The following is an 18,011-nucleotide window of genomic DNA, read 5'->3' on the forward strand; positions in this document are numbered from 1 at the left end:
TCGCACACACTTTTTCAGTTCTGCCCACAAATTTTCTATAGGACTGAGGTCAGGGCTTTGGAATGGCCACTCCAATACCTTGACTTTGTTGTCCTTAAGCAATTTTGCCACAACTTTGGAAGTATGCTTGGGGTCATTGTCCATTTGGGAGACCTATTTGCGACCAAGTTTTACCTTCCTGACTGATGTCTTGAGATGTTGCTTCAATATATCCACATAATTTTCCTACCTCATGATGCCATCAATTTTGTGATTTGTAAAAGCAAAAGTGGGGGGGGGGGGGGCATCAATGCAAATAGTCCGGGTGGCCATTTGATTAATTGTTCAGCAGTCTTATGGCTTGGGGGTAGAAGCTGTTAAGGAGCCTTTTAGACCTAGAATTGGCGCTCCGGTACCACTTGCCGTGCGGTAGCAGAGAAAACAGTCTATAACTTGGGTGACTGGAGTCTTTGACAGTTTTTGGGACCTCTAACACCGCCTAGTAAGAAGCTTGGCCCTAGTGATGTACTGGGCCATACGCACTACCCTCTGTAGCGCCTTCTGGTCGGATGCCGATCAGTTGCCATACCAGGCGGTGATGCAACCGGTCAGGATGCTCTCGATGGTATTGTTGTGTTATTTGTTCACTCATGTTCCCTTTATCTAATATTAGGTTTTGGTTGAAGATCTGATAACATTCTGTATAAAAACTATGCAAAAGTAGGGATAATTAGAAAGGGGGAAAATATCTTCTCATGGCACTGTATGTCTAACTTTATGGCCCTGCCTTCCACTGAACTAGCCTAGGTCCTCTTTCAGAGTGTTGGGAGAAGTGACACGACAAGGGCTGTTATCTAAAAGCCCTGAGCGGCTGATAGAGGAGAGGTGCTTGGAGACATCTTTATCACAGAGATTTACCCAGTGGGAAGGACAGGATACATGCCAAGCATTGTGCCAGAGGTTGGCCTTGTGGTCAACACAGCTGACTCTAAACCACATATAGCTCCCTACAGCACTGGGTTTGAATCCCTGGTGTGCCACCTTCTATGCTGTCCATTACTTTCTATTTAGTTTAGCACGGTCTTAAAATAGAGAAAAATGCAAAATGGGAGTTTGGTTCCATTCCCCTTTATTAAATAAATAGTTAATCCCCCCCCAGCATTGGATGTTGGTTCAGCCCTGTTGGTCACCCTTTGTTATTCTGACAGCCTTTATAGGACTATTGTCTGACTTCGATGATATACTAACTCTGAACCAATGCCTGGCCAGCCAAAGTAGGATGGGCTCAACTTCTAAGGCAGGGGTCCTCAAGTACTATTTGAGAAGGTCCGGTCACAAAAACTTCCTTGGTGGCAAAGGTCCGGAAGGATATTGTCATTTATTGGCGTAGTAACAAACCCGCACCTCGCAACCCATGTGATCCCAAACTATTCAAAATGTTCACACCCCTTTTGTTGGCAGAGAATACAATTTGCATTTTGAAGGCTTATTTCCTGCGATTCTACAGATTTTGCATTGGTGCGGAGACAAAATTTAGCATTTTAAAGCTCATTTCCAGCAATTCTACATTTGACCATGTCTTATGTGTGTTCATATGATATCAGCGGTTGAGGCCCGATAGTTCCTTTTTGTCGGGACCAGCGGTCCATATTGACCCTGTTCTGGGTCCAGATCTGGACCGCAGTCCGCCTGTTGAGTACAGCTGTTCTATGGCTTGCTTCCTCTCAAGTACTTGGTCAGAAAAATGTCATAGAAATGGGATGGGATGGCTCCTCTCTCCCGGGTCCAGTGTCCGTATCCTTCCTACAGGTCTCTTGGCACACTGGTAGGGCTGAAGCCTTCGATTAGAGGGAGGGAGGGGCAGGCAAAGCTTCCGGAAGCCCTTCAGGAATTAAGGGATCAGGCTTGGCAAACAGTTGCCTCAGGGGAAAAAGGTAACTCTTTCACTCGTGTTGACTCCATCGTATCACATCAGAGAAAACAGATTGTGGCCTGAATATTAATTTGCTGCAGTGGGCAAAATCAGGGTCACACAGAGTGTTTCTTGGTAGTCTTAAATAAATCTATTTTGAAACAAAAGTATACACCTCACACATGTGGTTATGAGCTTAAAAAAATAAGACACCTGTACCATGTCAGATATACTGTGCATTTGGAAAGTATTCAGACCACTTGACTTTAAAAAAAAATGTCATTTCAAAAAATGTGCCCTTATCAATCTACACACAATACAATACACACAATATACACACAATGTGTATATATATTTTTTTAACCTGAAATATCACATTTACATAAGTATTCACACCCTTTACTCAGTACTTTGTTGAAGCACCTTTGGCAGTGATTTCAGCCTTGAGTATTCTTGGGTATTACGCTACAAGCTTGGCACATCTGTATTTGGGGAGTTTCTCTCATTATGCTCTGCGTATCCTTTCAAGCTCTGTCAGGTTGGATGGGGAGCATCGCTGCACAGCTATTTTCAGGTCTCTCCAGAGATGTTTGATCGGGTTCAAGTCCGGGCTCTGGCTGAGCAACTCAAGGACATTCAGAGACCTGTACCAAACCCACTGCTGCATTGTCTTGGTTGTGTGCTTAGGGTCGTTGTCCGGTTGGAAGAAGAACCTTCACCCCAGTATGAGGTCCTGAGTGCTCCATTCATCTTTCCCTTGATCCTGACTAGTTTCCCAGTCCCTGCCGCTGAAAAACATCCCCACAGCATGCTTTACGGTAGGGATGGTGCCAGGTTTCGTCCAGACGTGACACATGGCATTCAGGCCAAAGAGTTCAATCTTGGTTTCATCAAATAAGAGAATCTTGTTTCTCATGGTCTGAGAGTCCATTAGGTGCTTTTTGGCAAATTCCGAGCGTGCTGTGTCTGGCCACTCTAACATAAAGACCTGATTGGTGGAGTGCTGCAGAGATGGTGGTCCTTCTCGAAGGTTCTCCCAACTCCACAGAGGAACTCTGGAGCTCTGACAGAGCGACAATTGGGTTCTTGCTCACCTCCCTGAACAAGGCCCTTCTCCCCTGATTGCTCAGTTTGTCCGGGCAGCCAGCTCTTGGAAGAGTCTTGGTGGTTCCAATCTACTTCCATTTAAGAATGATGGAAGCCACTGTGTTCTTGGGGACCTTCAATGCTGCAGAAATGTTTTGGTACCCTTCCCCAGATCTGTGCCACAATCCTGTCTCAGAGCTCTACGGACAATTCCTTCGACCTCGTGGCTTGGTTTTTGCTCTGACATGCACTGTCAACTGTGGGACCTAATATAGACGTGTGTGCGCCTTTCCAAATCATGTCCAATCAATTTAATTTACTACAGGTGGAAACATCTCAAGGATGATCAATGGAAACAGGATGTACCTGAGCACAATTTCGAGTCTCATAGCAAAGGGTCTGAATACCTATGTAAATACACACACACATATATATATATATATATATATATATACTGCTCAAAAAAATAAAGGGAACACTTAAACAACACAATGTAACTCCAAGTCAATCACACTTCTGTGAAATCAAACTGTCCACTTAGGAAGCAATACTGATTGACAATAAATTTCACATGCTGTTGTGCAAATGGAATAGACAACAGGTGGAAATTATAGGCAATTAGCAAGACACCCCCAATAAAGGAGTGGTTCTGCAGGTGGGGACCACAGACCACTTCTCAGTTCCTATGCTTCCTGGCTGATGTTTTGGTCACTTTTGAATGCTGGCGGTGCTTTCACTCTAGTGGTAGCATGAGACGGAGTCTACAACCCACACAAGTGGCTCAGGTAGTGCAGCTCATCCAGGATGGCACATCAACGCGAGCTGTGGCAAGAAGGTTTGCTGTGTCTGTCAGCGTAGTGTCCAGAGCATGGAGGCGCTACCAGGAGACAGGCCAGTACATCAGGAGACGTGGAGGAGGCCGTAGGAGGGCAACAACCCAGCAGCAGGACCGCTACCTCCGCCTTTGTGCAAGGAGGAGCAGGAGAAGCACTGCCAGAGCCCTGCAAAATGACCTCCAGCAGGCCACAAATGTGCATGTGTCTGCTCAAACGGTCAGAAACAGACTCCATGAGGGTGGTATGAGGGCCCGACATCCACAGGTGGGGGTTGTGCTTACAGCCCAACACCGTGCAGGACATTTGGCATTTGCCAGAGAACACCAAGATTGGCAAATTCGCCACTGGCGCCCTGTGCTCTTCACAGATGAAAGCAGGTTCACACTGAGCACGTGACAGATGTGACAGAGTCTGGAGATGCCGTGGAGAACGTTCTGCTGCCTGCAACATCCTTCAGCATGACTGGTTTGGCGGTGTGTCAGTCATGGTGTAGGGTGGCATTTCTTTGGGGGGCCGCACAGCCCTCCATGTGCTCGCCAGAGGTAGCCTGACTGCCATTAGGTACCGAGATGAGATCCTCAGACCCCTTGTGAGACCATATGCTGGTGCAGTTGGCCCTGGGTTCCTCCTAATGCAAGACAATGCTAGACCTCATGTGGCTGGAGTGTGTCAGCAGTTCCTGCAAGAGGAAGGCATTGATGCTATGGACTGGCCCGCCCGTTCCCCAGACCTGAATCCAATTGAGCACATCTGGGACATCATGTCTCGCTCCATCCACCAACGCCACGTTGCACCACAGACTGTCCAGGAGTTGGCGGATGCTTTAGTCAAGGTCTGGGAGGAGATCCCTCAGGAGACCATCCACCACCTCATCAGGAGCATGCCCAGGCGTTGTAGGGAGGTCATACAGGCACGTGGAGGCCACACACACTACTGAGCCTCATTTTGACTTGTTTTAAGGACATTTCATCAAAGTTGAATCAGCCTGTAGTGTGGTTTTCCACTTTACTTTTGAGTGTGACTCCAAATCCAGACCTCCATGGGTTGATAAATTGGATTTCCATTGATTATTTTTGTGTGATTTTGTTGTCAGCCCCTTCAACTATGTAAAGAAAAAAGTATTTAATAAGATTATTTCTTTCATTCAGATCTAGGATGTGTTGTTTAAGCGTTCCCTTTATTTTTTGGAGCAGTATATATATTTTATAGATTTGCAAACATTTCTATAAAACTGTTTTCACTTTGTCATTTTAGGGTGTTGTGTGTAGATTGTTGAGGTGGAAAAATGATTGTATCAATTTTAGAATAAGGCTGTAATGTAACAAAATGTGGAAAAAGGGAAGAGGTCTGAATAATTTCCGAATGCACTGTAGAGTTGAAATGTATTCAATTTTGAGTTTGCATCCCAATATTACTCTTATACGTCACAGAAGCCTGAACTATAACAAAACCGTTTGACATAGAAATACCGGATTTTCTGCGTCTCTTTTAAAATAATGTTTATTATTAACTGCCTGAAACGGCTACCAAAGAGGCCAAGCCTCTGCAATAACAACTGTGTAGAGGTTGAACATTGACATCTATGAAACAATACCCAGCTTTGGGTTGTACAAGTATTTTCAGCCTGGTATCAGCATATAAGTGTCAATCTGATATGATTTTCAAAAAATATATAATTCAAGGAACATGACGTTTATGTTAATACATTGCATTCAGTGTTTAGGGAGATTAGCCTCACACTGTGGATGCCTAGCCTCACACTGATCCAAAAGATATTGTCATGGTTCTACCTGTCACCAGAGGGCGGCAGAGACCGTCCTAGAGACATTAACGACACTCAGGTGTGTCCTATTTTCTCGTTATGATTTCCCTTTAAAAGAGGTGTGTTTTCTGTTGTGCTTTGCAGAAGCTTGAATTGTTTGCTGCCTGCCTGCCTGCCTGCCTGCCTGCCTGCCTGCCTGCCTGCCTGCCTGCCTGCCTGCCTGCCTGCCTGCCTGCCTGCCTGCCTGCCTGCCTGCCTGCCTGCCTGCCTGCCTGCCTGCCTGCCTTGTCGAGACTTAGTGTTTTCCCAGTGTTACTATGATCCTTTGTTTACTGTTTCTCAGTAAAGTATTATGTTTATCCTTAACCACTGATTTCTCATCTGGTACCTTCTCTGCACCTGGGTCCAACCTCATCACGTCACAGCAAGCTTCTGCCTCAACATAGACCCAGCAGAGATCTCCCATATATCAAGAATGTTGTAACCCAACACGGAGTACTGCTGGGTGCTGCAGCAAGAACAACTCTCCAGAGACCTTCCGGGCACTTACCGACTTCCTCCAACCACAGTCCAACCCTAACCCAGGAGGAGCCAATGCCCAAGTCTCATTGCCCAGTGCTACAGGCATCGCCGTAGATCCTCCAGGGAACCTGCACCGGGAACCCAAGATCCCAGCCCCTGATAGGCATGACGGCCACCCGGGAGGATGCAAGGAGTTCCTCACTCAGTGCTCTCTGGTGTTCGAGCTACAGTCCTCCTCATTCCACACTGATCGGGCCATGATCGCCTACATCATCTCTCTACTCTCGGGCAAGGCCTTGGCATGGGCAACAGCAGTGTGGGAACAGCAGCCACCATCCTGCAGCTCCATATTAGCCTTCACTGCTGACCATCGACTGCTGAGCTTCAACCACCCAGTTGGCAGAGGAGAAGCGGGAAGCCGACTGTTTAACCTCCGCCAAGGGGCCAGACCAGTGGCTGACTTCGCCATTGAGTTCCACACCCTCACCGCCGAGAGTGGGTGGGATACTGAGGCACTGGTCACCGCTTTCTACAAGGCTCTGTCTAACTCCATCAAGGATGAACTGGCCGCTCGGGAACTGGGAGAGGACCTCGATGATAATGCTGGCCATCAGGCTTGACAACCGCATCCAAGAATGTGTAAGACAGCACCTTTTTGACACCATCCCGGTTTCTGAAGCACCCCGAGCCCAGCATTGAGGAGCCCAGGCAGCTGGGACACACATCTGATCTCACAAGAATGTGATAGGCGCATGCGCGACGGCTGCTGCCTCTACTGTGGAGGTCTCAGCATTCTACTGCAGGTTGGGGTGATCCCCTCAAGACTCTTCGTTTTCTTTTGATCACTGCTCCCGAGAACCCCCTTATGCTAGGGTACCCCTGGCTAGTGCTACATAACCCACTATTATCCTGGTCCACAGGTTACCTACTAGAACTGTCAGATTAAATGCCTAAGACCCCCACCACGAGACTTGCCGTGTTCCCCGGCATCCATTGAAGACCAAAACTTTTCCGCTCTCTCCACTGAGTACTTCGACCTCCGGGAGGCCTTCGGTAAGAGGTAATCCGCCACCCTCCCTCCTCATCGTCCATACGACTGTGCCATAGAACTCCTACCCGGCTCCACCTCTCCCTGGGGCCGTCTGTACTCCCTCTCGACCCCTGAAGCAGCAATCATGGACAATTACATCCGGGAGTCGCTGGAGGCATGTTACATTTCCTCCTCTACATTTCTTTCCTGGGCCACATCTCTACAGCCGGCATCCAAATGGACCCTGTAAAGGTGAGGGCGGTCACTGACTGGCCCCGTTCCGCTTCTCAAGTCCAGCGGTTCCTCGGGTTTGCCAATTTTTACAGGCATTTTATACCAAACTTTGGTGAGGTGGCAGCACCTCTCACGGCCCTAACCCACAAGTCCCAGAACCATCTTTTGCTGGACCCCGAGGCTGACAGGGCATTCGGGGAGCTCAAGGGACATTTCACCTCCAGACACATCCTGATCCTACCTGTCCCTTCGTGGTAGAGTTGGACGCCTCAGACACCGGAGCAGGGCCAGTCCTTTCACAGCAGAATGAGTGGGGCAAGAAACTGCACCAATGTGCCTTTCTCTCCAAGCAGTTCTCGCCAACAGAACGCAACTACGATGTAGGCAACTGGGAGCTCTTGGCAGTTAAGTGGGGCCTTGAGGGGTGAAGACACTGGCACCTCATCCTTTCGTGATCTGGACGGACCATAAGAACTTGGTCTCCATTCAAGAAGCCAAGAGGTTGAACGCTCGCCAGGCTAGGTGGGCTCTGTTCTTTAACAGGTTCAACTTCACACTAGCCTATTGCCCGGGATCCAAGAATCAGAAAGCAGACGCCCTGTCCCGCCAACATGATGTCTCTAACGAGGACAGGGACTCTGAGCCCATCATCCCCAGCTCCTGCATTGTGGACACTCCTCTAAATTAACTGGACATTGTTTTCCGTGTGCTTTTGTCTCCTGGGTGAGTTTTCGAGACTTAGTGTTTGTTGTTTTCCCAGTGATACTGTGATCCTTAGCTTACCGTTTCTCAGTAAAGTATTATGTTTATCCTTAACCACTGATTCCTCGTCTGGTTTCTTCTCTGTGCCTGTGTCCAACCTTACCACATCACAGATATGGATGAAGGAATATGATGCTTATGTGAATACATTGCATTCAATGGGGGGAGATTAGCGTCACACTGTGGAATGCTAGAGAAAGCCTTCACGGACATAACACCTAAGTGAATACCTTGCATTCAATGGGGTGAAGATAAGCCTCACACTATTGATGCCTAGAGAAAGGCCTCATGGACATGATACTTAAATTAATACATTGCATTCAATGGGAGGAGATAAGTGTCTAGGTCAGGGCTATTCAACTGGCGGCCCGTGGGCCTGATCTGGCTCGTTCATTAATTTATATAGGCCCTTTGAACAATTCTGACAAAAGATCTGAAAAAAAAATCCTGCCAAAGTCCAATGTTCAGTGCAAAAATGACAAGCACTTCTCTCCTCATTACTTTTGGCAACATTTCATTTTAAGAAAAGTGCTTTTTTTTGGAGGCTGTGTGGTTTTTGATATTTTTTTTAATATATATATATATCGCATGTGGAAATAGTCTGTCCCCCTTTTTTTCTTTTTTTTTACATCTGGCCCCCGTAATAATATAGTTAATTAGCCCTGGTCTAGGTCAATACATTACACTGCTACTGACCCCAGGGTTGGGGTCAATTCTGAATTGAGTTGCGTATTTGTTTTTAATTCCAATTCTTGAATTTTTATTGAATTTGCCACACCCCACATGAAGCAGAATTTTTATTAAAGAAAGTATTCAATAAAATTCAATAAAATTCAAATTGTTCATTTATTTCATACCTCATTATTTACATGTTTATTTTGACAATGTATGGTTACCAATACTATGTTTAACATGTTCTGGAAACATTTCATTTTTAAAACACATCCTCCTAAAAAAATGTTTTATAATTACAGTGGTCTGGAAATATTCTAAGATAAATTTGTAGGTCTCTAATAATTTGTACTTCACTTACATGTTATTAAATATTAGGGGGAAAATACATTTCTCAGAATGCATTAGATGAAACACTCCAGAATGCAAGGGAGCAGCCTAACATATCATGGCAAAAATACAAATAATATACTGTTTGACATTTTTTTATTATAATCAAGCTAATTTTAAATGGTGTCTATTCGTTGCATTAATAAGTGGCAGATGCTTTTGGCAAAATGTTTGAGACTCATGTTTCATGTCTCAGTTTAATTTATTTGAATTAAATTCTGCTTCCTTCAAATTCTGCTTCCTGTGGAGTGTGGCCAATTAGAATTTCAATTCATGGGCTGAATTGAATTAAAATCCGAATTGACCTCAAACCTGACTGATGTCTAGAAATTGTGTCTACGTCGAGGTGGGGTTATAAGGGGTGATGCATATGATAATACATTGCATTCAAGCCAAAAAAGTTGTTGATAAAGCTGCAACGGGTAAACAGACAGGCTGACAGTTTCAAGTCAATAAAAAAAAATAGTCACCAACACCTTCAGAATTCATTTTAACAAGGCTCTTTAGTTTCTTGAACTGTATAATGGAGGTTAAAAATGTTTTTGGGCCGCTTGACGTCAAATGTGATACACCATGTCATGATGGTCCTCCAGGCACAACTCCAGTTGAAGTCAGAAGTTTACATGCACCTTAGCCAAATACACTTAAACTCCATTTTTCAAAATTCCTGACATTTAATTATAGTAAAAATTCCCTGTCTTAGGTCAGTTAGGATCACCACTTTATTTTAAGAATGTGAAATGTCAGAATAATAGTAGACAGTGATTTATTTCAGCTTTTATTTCTTTCATCACATTCCCAGTGGGTCTGAAGTTTACATACACTCAATTAGTACTTGGTAGCATTGCCTTTAAATTGTTTAACTTGGGTCAAATGTTTTCGGTAGCCTTCCACAAGCTTCCCACAATACATTGGGTGAATTTTGGCCCATTCCTCCTGACAGAGCTGGTGTAATGGAGTCAGGTTTGTAGGCCTCCTTGCTCACACACACTTTTTCAGTTCTGCCCACACATTTTCTATAGGATTGAGCTCAGGGCTTTGTGATGGCCACTCCAATACCTTGACATTGTTGTCCTTAAGCCATTTTGCCACAAATTTGGAAGTATACTTGGGGTCATTGTCCATTTGGAAGACCCATTTGCGACCAAGCTTTACCTTCCTGACTGATGTTGCTTCAATATATCCACATAATTCTCCCTCTTCATGATGTCATCTATTTTGTGAAGTGCACCAGTCCCTCTTGCAGCAAAGCACCCCCACAACATGATGCTGCCCCGCCATGCTTCATGATTGGGATGGTGTCCTTCGGCTTGCAAGCCTCACCCTTTTTCCTCCAAACCTAGCGATGGTCATCATGGCCAAACAATTCTATTTTTGTTTACTCAGACCAGAGGACATTTCTCCAAAAAGTATGATCTTTGTACCCATGTGCAGTTGCAAACTGTAGTCTGGAATTTTTATGGTGGTTTTGGAGCAGTGGCTTCTTCCTTGCTGAGCGGCCTTTCAGGTTATGTCAATATAGGACTCTTTTTACTGTGGATATAGATACTTTGTTACCTGTTTCCTCCACATCTTTCGCACCAAAGTACGTTAATCTCTAGGAGACAGAACGCGTCTACTTCCTGAGCGGTGTGACGATTGTCGTAAGGAGAAGACCAAGGTGCAGCGTGGTAAGTGTTCATATTTCTATTTTATTAAACTCAGAACACTAAATCAAAATAATAAACAACGAAAAACGAATGTCACGTTCTGCAGGCTTACTGAGCTGTACAAAAACAAGATCCCACACAGAAGGAGGGAAAAGGGGCTGCCTAAGTATGATTCACAATCAGAGACAACGATAGACAGCTGCCTCTGATTAGGAACCATACTAAGGCCAAAACAAAGAAATACAACACATAGAATGCCCACCCCACACCCTGACCTAACAAAATAGAGAAATAAAATGTCTCTCTCAGGTCAGGGCGTGACAGTACCCCCCCCAAAGGTGCGGACCTGAACCTATAGGGGAGGGTCCGGGTGGGCATCTACCCTTGGTGGCAACTCCGGTTCGGGGCGTAGCCCCCCGCTCCGCCCACTGATCCCTCCGCTTTTGTGCCACCGGACCGTGGATCGTTGTTGGAGGAACCAGACCGTAGATCATTGCCGGAGGCTCTGGGCTGCCGGCTGCCGCTGGAGGCTCTGGGCTGCGGGCCGCCGCTGCAGGATCTGGGCTGCGGGCCGCCGCTGGAGGCTCTGGGCTGCGGACCGCCGCTGGAGACTCTGGACTGCGGACCGCCGCTGGAGACTCTGGACTACGGACCGCCGCTGGAGACTGGACTGCGGACCGCCGCTGGGGACTCTGGACTGCGGACCGCCGCTGGGGACTCTGGACTGCGGACCGCCGCTGGGGACTCTGGACTGCGGACCGCCGCTGGAGACTCTGGACTACGGACCGCCGCTGGAGACTGGACTGCGGACCGCCGCTGGGGACTCTGGACTGCGGACCGCCGCTGGGGACTCTGGACTGCGGACCGCCGCTGGGGACTCTGGACTGCGGACCGCCGCTGGAGACTCTGGACTGCGGACCGCCGCTGGAGACTCTGGACTGCGGACCGCCGCTGGAGACTCTGGACTGCGGACCGCCGCTGGAGACTCTGGACTGCGGACCGTCGCAGGAGGTTCCGGACTGCGGGCCGTCTCAGGAGGTTCCGGACTGCGGGCCGTGTCAGGAGGTTCCGGACTGCGGGCCGTCTCAGGAGGTTCCGGACTGTGGGCCGTCTCAGGAGACCGTTGCTGCAGGCTCTGCGCCATGGATCACCACTGGAGGCTCCGGGCCATGGATTATCACTGGAGGCTTCGTGCCATGGATCATCCCTACAGGCTCCGGGCCATGGCTCATCCCTACAGGCTTTTTGCCATGGATTATCACTGGAGGCTCCGGGCCATGGATTATCACTGGAGGCTTCGTGCCATGGATCATCACTGGAGGCTTCGGACCATGGATCATCACTGGAGGCTTCTTACGTGGAGCCGGAACAGGTCTCACCGGACTGGGGAACGTCGCTGGAGGCTCCAGACTGGGGGACATCGCCGGAAGCTCTGGACTGGGAAGGCGCACTGGAGGCCTGATGCGTGGGGCTGGCACAGGTGGCGCCAGACTGGTAACACGCACCTCAGGGCGAGTGCGAGGAGCAGGAACAGGATATACTGGGCCGTGGAGGCGCACTGGAGGTCTCGAGCATAGAGCTGGCACAACCCGTCCTGGCTGGATGCTTACTTTCGCCCGGCAAATGCGGGGAGCTTTCACAGGACGCACTGGGTTGTGAATGCGCACTGGCGACACAGTGCGCGGAGCCGGCGCAGGATATCCTGGACCGAGGAGGCGAACTGGAGACCAGGAGCGCTGAGCTGACACCACCCTTCCTGGCTGAATGCTAACTCTAGCCCTGCAAATGCGGGACGCTGGCACAGAGCGCACCGGGCTGTGAATGCGCACTGGCAACACCGTGCGCATCACCGCATAACATGGTGCTTGCTCAGTCACTCGCTCCCCAGTTGGCTCAGGTCTCCACCCTGAAACCCTGCCAATCTCCCCGTGAGCCCCCCCCCCCCCCCAAAGAATAATTGGGGGCTGCCTCTCGTGCTTCCGTCGTTGCCGTGCTAGTTCCTCGTCTCGTGCTCTCGCTGCCTCCACCTGTTCCCATGGGAGGCGATGCCATCCAACCTGGATCTCCTCCCACGTCCAGGATCCTTTTCCGTCCAGGATGTCTTCCCAGGTCCATTGCTCCGGACCACGCTGCTTGGTCTTTTTGTGGTGGGATCTTCTGTGACGATCGTCGTACAGAGAAAAACAAGGTGCAGCATGGTAAGTGTTCATATTTCTATTTTATTTAACTCAGAACACTAAATCAAAATAATAAATAACAAAAAACGAATGTCACGTTCTGCTGGCTTACTGAGCTGTACAAAAACAAGATCCCACACAGAAGGAGGGAAAAAAGGGCTGCCTAAGTATGATTCCCAATCAGAGACAACGATAGACAGCTGCCTCTGATTAGGAACCATACTCGGCCAAAACAAATAAATACAACACATAGAATGCCCACCCCACACCCTGACCTAACAAAATAGAGAAATAAAACATCTCTCTCAGGTCAGGGCGTGACAAGCGGTATGACGGCTGCGTGGTCCCATGGTGTTTATACTTGCGTACTATTGTTTGTACAGATGAACGTGGTACCTTCAGGCGTTTGGAAATTGCTCCCAAGGATGAACCAGACTTGTGGAGGTCTACAATTATTTTTCTGAGGTCTTGGCTGATTTCTTTTGATTTTCCCATTATGTCAAGCAAAGAGTCACTGCGTTTGAAGGTAGGCCTTGAAATACATCCACAGGTACTCCTCCAATTGACTCAAATGATGTCAATTAGCCTATCAGAAGCTTCTAAAACCATGACATAATTTTCTAGAATTTTCCAAGCTGTTTAAAGGGACAGTCAACTTAGTGTATGTAAACTTCTGACCCACTGGAATTGTGATATAGTGAATTCTAAGTGAAATAATCTGTCTGTAAACAATTGTTGGAAAAATTACTTGTGTCATGCACAAAGTAGATGTCCTAACCGACTTGCCAAAACCTTCGTTAACAAGATATTTGTGGAGTGGTTGAAAAAGGAGTTTTAATGACTCCAACCTAAGTGTATGTAAACTTCCGACTTCAACTCTATATATAATTTGGGAAGATTCAACCTTTTCAACCCATCCAAATCGCCCCCATGACCCTTAATTCAACGTACAGCCTCCCGGGGACACTTTTTAACGATGCTCTGTCTTTACATTAAGAATTGACTATTCTACAGAGGATGGAAGCCAGTGTTTTTGTGTAACTGCAGGGAGAGAATGAAGGACCATGTTGAGGACGAATTAAGCCACTTCCTTTTGCCACAGGAAGCTGAACCTCAACACATGGCAGCCTATAAGGTCACGATGGGTTTGTGGAAGGATGGTTAGCTAGCTCAATGGAGTTCACGGGCGTAAGGGTTATGTAAGGGTTGTAGGTAATGCTTTTCTATGGAAGAATGTTCGCTGTGGGACCAAGTTTTCACTGTGAAGAGTTAATTTCACATGGTGACGTGTAGGTTTGCGTTCATCCAGAGTGTCTGCTAAAATATTTAATACGTGAATTATTTCTAGCCTCAATCGTTCTGCCGATGTCTCTAGCTTCATGCCCGCATCCCGGGTCAACCCTAAACCTAGCCTTAACCCTGTTCCTAGCTTCAAATCCACATTCCGGCTCAACCCTCACCTAAGACTCAACACTAACCAGAGCAGGAAGTTGCAATAGGCCCGTGCAACCCAAGGCTTGATACCAGCACAAACAGAAACCCTCTTAAACCTAACCATAACCATAACCATAACCCTAGCTTCACATCCACTCCTGGTTCAACCCTAAACCTCAACCCTCGCTTCATCTTCACATCTTGGCTCAACCCTAGCTATAACACTAAACCTAAATTATTGTCCACATCCCAGCTCATCTCTAACTCCAAACTCAACACTTAACCTATGGCTAGGGTTAGGGTTGAGCCAGAATTTGGACATGAAGCTAGGGTTAGGGTAGGTTTAGGGTTGAGATTAGAGTCTGCCTGCCTGTCTGTCTGAGTCTTTCATCAATTTACCCATTGCGGGAGAATGAGAGAAGGGGGAGATTGAGGAAGGTGGGGAGAGGGTGAAGGAAGGAGGGGGATAGAGGACAGAGGAGAGAGAGAGATGGGGAGAGGTGGGAAGAGGGGTGAAATAAGAGGGAGGGAGAGAGAAGAGAAGGAGGAGAGGATAAAGAGGAGTTAGAGAGAGAGATAGGGAGAGGAAGGGATTAGAAAAGAGAGAGAGTTGTCTGTCTGTCTGTAAATGTACAGTATATGTCTGTCTGTGACTTTCTACAATTTATCCATTGCAGCTTTAACACCAACTTTTTTTGCATTGAATATAATGTATTGACTTAATTTAGGCATTTCATAACAGTAATCCTAGTGAAACTGATGTCATGAATTTGAAATGTTGTGTAACATTTGTGTAAAGGTTATTACAGAATGTGTACGAGTTTTTGTGCAACATTTGTGTAAAGTTTATGTGTAAAGTTTCAACTGCAGTAGAATGTGGTTTTATGTTTCTTGAGTAATATCTCACACCACTGGGAGAATATGACCATTCCTAATATGAACAGCAACATAAACCGTAACATAAACAGCACATCAAACCAAATAGAGAAAATAGGTAATGAATTAACAGCAAGAATAACTGAGGAGTTGTAACATTCCACAAGTATTATATCATATCACTATAACACCGACTCCTTTCCTCAACTAGCAAGGTTTTCACACCGAGATATAACATCACTGCAGCAGTTACTAAGGAGTGCTAATATTTTGCATCCCTGCCAAGTTTGATAGAAAGCTAGGGAGGGAAAAACGAAAGAGGCCCTGGTGTCTATTTATAGCCCTGGCTGTAAGAAACAACATTGGGTCAATGATTACAAAAGAACCAAATATTTCCAGAGCCCCCCCCCACCCCCCCAGAGAGCCCGGCCTTTCCCTAATTGTGTTCCCACACAAAGTCAGGAAACGGTATGCTCGTGGAGACACAAGCTAGCTCCACACTTCTGAGGAGAGGAACACTGTTTAATATATCAACGGACAGCCTCCAACGGGGTCTCACACACTAAAACAAGGCCCCCCACTTCTCTGATGCTGAAAACCTAGACTAATCTCCCCTTTTAATTAAATATCCACTCCTTCTCCGAAGCGTTTTATTCGACTGCATGTTTCTATAACATTCTGTGACATTCTTCTTTAATTGAGTAAATAGGGCAGTTTGGGATGAGCACCCACGCTTGCGTCAGAGATTGCAGAGATAGAGCGGGCCAGGCAGAGCTCTGTGCAAAACATTTTCCCCGACACCTGAGGGATTTGATGCAGGACCATAGACTTACATCATTGTATCTGTCCTATTATGGTGTTTGTGAGAGCCTGGCCTCCATTGAGGCCCTTTCCATTTTTAAGTAGTCCATTTTCTTCTTCTACTACTACTACTATGAGTTGTCAAACAAACTGAAAGGGTTCACACTGCCACCTATTGTGTGTTGGTTGAACAGGTATAAAGCCATGGTTGGCGACTTACTGCCACATGCGGTTATGGAATGTTTCCTCACAAGTATAATTAACTGTCTGATCCCCCTGGTGACCTGGATGGAATCATGTGATCCTTCCTTAACCCATAGGAAGTTGACTACTTCAAAATGGTGAAAGTCCTTAATGGCACTGGCCATGCTAAAACAGGCTTTTGGGCACTAGAGTCGTCAATCTATCTCTATGGGCAGGACCAGGGTCCATCATTGGGGAGAAATTCAGATTAGTACAGGGAGGGAGGGCAGGGCACAAGTTTCCGCCCTCTCCCCCCTTTTGGCTGAACTGGTGCTGGGGTGTTAGCTGTTGTTTTGCTCCGTATCAAGGCCTCTGGAGGTCTGGGATTCATCATCAGAGATGGAGCCTCCCCTTGATAGCTGCTAATGAAGCGAATTCTGCACCACACAGCATGCAGGGCACAGCCCAGGATAGGGTTAATCACAGGCAAAGAAAACATGAGGCACTAATTGTAACCTCTTAACTGATATGATGCATTGTCGAGATGGAAAACTTGGGAGGTCCTTATTTTGTTTTTTAGAACGTGTTTTTAATAAATGGGGGAAAAATCATACAATTATTCTTATAGAATGTATTATTCAACCAATTTGTTTTATTCCTTTTCATCCCCTGTTATATATTCTGCAAATAAAACATGTACATGAAATAAAATCTCAAAATGCATATAGAGCATTATATTATTCTATATTGTTTTCTTTCTGTATTGATATTCTTGGGCAAATTCGTCTTAACCTATAGAATTAGACAATAAAGCAATGCAACCATCTTTGAAGACTTTTTGTGAATAGAATTAAAAACAAATTGAAAAACATAAAACTTACATTTATACAGTATTCTCTAAACCTAAGCACTATTATTTTTAAGAGGTACACATAAAGATATTACATAGGCCTACTCTGCCATCAGAAAGGGGGAGCTCTTACAGTTTATTGTCTAAACTATTAATATCGACATTATAATAATCACTATTTACAGTAAATATTTTTGTTTGTTATAATATTTGTAATAGTATTCAATAATATATGAGAGTTTCTCATTATTTTCCCGTTAATCAATTATGTGCAAAGAAGCATTTTATTAACCCTCATACTGGGGTCATTTTGACGCCAAACAAAAACACCTAATTCCATCTATAGCAATTTGATAAATAGGACCTTTATTTTAATCTAGGGTTCCCTGGAGACATAATGACAAGTTATCCATACCACCAGAGGGTGGAGGGAGACCTGTATCAGTGATTTTGACCTGATCGTATGACTGTCTGCAAAACCAAAATTATCTTATTTTTGTGCATATAAAAATCTGCCAATGGTAGACAAAGTTGATACAACTGAATATACATAGAGAGCTGTATTAGTGTGTAATTCTCAGAAAAGTAGTTTTTCTAGGGTAAATATTTTAAAAAGCATATATTATAATCCAGGTTTCTCTGGAGACATACTATTAAATTATACATATCCTCAGAAGGTGGAGGGGGACATGTATCAGTGATTTTGACTAGATATACAGTCTGGCTCCCCAGTGGGTGGACCTATACCCTCCCAGGCCCACCATGGCTGCGCCCCTGTCCAGCCATGTGAAATCCATAGATTAGGGCCTAATGAATTTATTTCAATGGACTGATTTCCTTATATGAATTCTAACTC

The sequence above is a fragment of the Salmo salar genome, chromosome 10, assembly GCF_965601325.2.
Source record: "Salmo salar chromosome 10, fSalSal1, whole genome shotgun sequence".
Taxonomy (NCBI): Eukaryota; Metazoa; Chordata; class Actinopteri; order Salmoniformes; family Salmonidae; genus Salmo; species Salmo salar.